The sequence below is a fragment of the Antechinus flavipes genome, chromosome 2 (assembly GCF_016432865.1).
Source record: "Antechinus flavipes isolate AdamAnt ecotype Samford, QLD, Australia chromosome 2, AdamAnt_v2, whole genome shotgun sequence".
Lineage (NCBI taxonomy): Eukaryota > Metazoa > Chordata > Mammalia > Dasyuromorphia > Dasyuridae > Antechinus > Antechinus flavipes.
In genome coordinates this window covers 293,989,634-293,992,631 of record NC_067399.1, presented here as the reverse complement: position 1 = coordinate 293,992,631, position 2,998 = coordinate 293,989,634, and positions in this window count along the sequence as shown.

The window sequence follows — 2,998 nt, the reverse complement described above, 5'->3', positions numbered from 1 at the left end:
AATGGAGATAACCAATAACAGCATACTATTAAATAGTATCATCCTCACAATTAATGTTCTTGATAAAGAGACAGGGAAAATAGTCAGGGAGACACATTTAATTTCCTGCCTTTTCAAAGTATTTTTATGAAAAACTCAGGGACCTGAATTCCACCTAACCCTATTTCAACACTAAAACCTTCATACTAAATGTTTAATCCCATCTCAATACTAAAGGCCTCTGATTGCCCAAGAAGTTTTTCTATTTTACTAATAAGAGTAACTTTAGGTATTTTCCTAACAGATAATTGGAGGAGATGGAATAATTTCAATTCAATGAGATAAGACACTTAGTGCCCAGGTTATTAATCAATTTTTTCTCATTAACTTTTGCTTAAAGGCAACCTCAATTAGAAACAGACCAAAGAATAATTAGGAATTACTAATTTGAGAAAGTTCATGATTTGTATCAGAATCTCTCTTCTTCAGGTAGGCTCTGACATGATGGGTCAAGTCGAAATTTTCATGTCCATTCTTACAATGTTTAATATCAACTACATATGGAAAGAATGAAATGCCAAGAATTTAACACATTCTAAACAAACAGGCTGATCAGGGATCATAGGGACAAGAACAAAAATGCCAGGTAACAATGAACCTACTTCTTTTAGGGGTCATGTCCTGCCTCCTAAATAGAGGCAGAAAATAACTTTTTCTTTTACCATTACTCAGGATAAACATATAAAGTGCTTTGCAAGGCCTAACCAAATACCAGACTATTTGTGTTGTTATATTAGATATAGCTGAGACATTTCCCTTGAATGCAAAACATATTCCAGTGTGCCATACATTTTGGTTTTTTTAGAGGCAATCAAGGTTAATGACTTGCCCAGGGTCACACATAGCAAATGTCTAAGGCTGGATTTGAACTTGGGTCCTCCTGACTCTAGGCTGGTACTCTATCCACTGTACCAATCAGCTGCTGTCAGCTTAGTATATTGTCGAGTAAGGTGATTTGGGTTCCTGGTTCTGCCACTTATAAACATGAAAACCATAAGCTTTTTGAGCCTGTTATCTCATTTATAAAAACTGCACAAAGATTGCAAGGAAAATGTTGTATAAGCTTTGAGACACAACAGTGTTAAACACATGAGGTATTATTCCACTGTTAGAGGTTAGCTGGCACCAGATACTTAAAAACCATCTCCTGCCAAAACCATAGGCCAGGTCACTAAAAAAAGGTAGACGATTCACTGTTATCTGGCTAAAGATCTGTGTAAAGTCACAAAGGAACAGCTTAAATGTCAGGTTCTGAGGACTTTGAGATTCAATTCAATTTCACAAGCATTTATTAAATGTCTATTATCTGCCAAGCACCACTATTGGTGGCAACACAAAATCAAAAAACAAATTAGTCTCTGCCCTTTAATATTACATTTCCTTACAATACGGTAAGAAGCTGCCTTTACATTTGATCCACCAAATACTATTAATAAAAAAAAAAAAACCAACCCAATGCTTTTATGAGAAGTTTTTTTTTTTTTGTAATAATAGAAGCAGTGAATTTTGGGTAAAAGGAAAAAGGCTAAGGAATTTTTAAAAACCCATTTTTGAACTGATAAGACACAATCACAAAATATCACAGTATACACATTGCAGAATGAATATGATTCTACTCAGAAAAGTAAATCATTTTGATAAAATTGATGGTTTAACAAGATGCTATTTTAAGTTTTGGAAAAGTCATAGGTTATTAGAGGTCAAGTGGATGAGTAGGAATTATATAAATCCAAACAAATAGTTTTAGTACTAAGAGTCAAGAACTTGGAAATTGGAGACACAAAGGTTTAAATATCTACAGAAGTATGATCCAGGAAATGTTCTGTCAAACACTTGGCAAAACCAAAAATGTATAAAGATTGAGCAAAAGATTTAGAGACTTCCTACAAAAGGCAGGTGGCCATGAGGAAGGAAAGTTTGGCAATATTCAATGATGAGACACATGGTAGTTTTCATGTTAAGTATGCAAGCTGCTTCTAATCATTTTTAAGAAATGTCTCTACTTGTTTTTAAAACCAGAAAGCTCTTTACAAAAACTGACATCCAAATATTTTTAAATACTTCTAAACTATTACTTTATTCCACCCATGCATCAAACTTGGCATCACAACTCAGCATGTGATGGACTATCATACCTGAGAAAGAAGCATCTGACAACTTCAGAGGCTAACTATGGATCAGTTTCCACACCTCCAAATCCTATATCACAAGTAACATCACTTTTTATAGCATTAATCTTTTTGTCCAATTTCACACAAAACTAAGTCCACGTACTGTTTTTAAAGTCACTTTTAAAGGTTCCTTTCTTAATGACAAATGAGAAGCAGAGATATTTTTGTGTGGTAATTAGCATTCCTATTTATCTATGGTAATATTGAAGCATAAACTTCTGTTCAAATTATCTATTTTGTTTCTATTAACCACCAAATAAGATTTTAATTAAAATAGATATACCTTAGGAAGAGAGCAACTGTAAAGTAAAATGTCTAAGTATATTATCATCATAAGTGTCCACAATAACTCGGGTATGCAGTTGCAAAGCTCACTACACTAAATTCTAAAAGGAAAAAAAAATCAAATTTTCAAATAACAATGTAACTAGATAAGCCCTCTGTGTGAGTATAAAAATGTGAAGGCACAAGTAGTTAACAAAACAGGTTTAATTCTTGAGTGTCACTATTGGAGCTGAGCCATTTTCACATTTGCCATAGACAAAGGAGAAGAAAAAATAAGGTAGTAAAAAGGAAGAGTTTGGACAAAGCAAAAGAAAACAGGAGGAGAAAGAAAGGGTGGAAAAAACAAAAAAAGAAGTATCTGGACAAAGTTTTAAACATAACTTATTGCTCCAATACTAGTGCCACAGTCTGTCAACCCTTGTTATGGTAATTATCATATCATTTGGGAAGGCATATTAGATTGAACAGCACAAAATTCTTGGGGGGAAAAAAAGGAGAAAGAA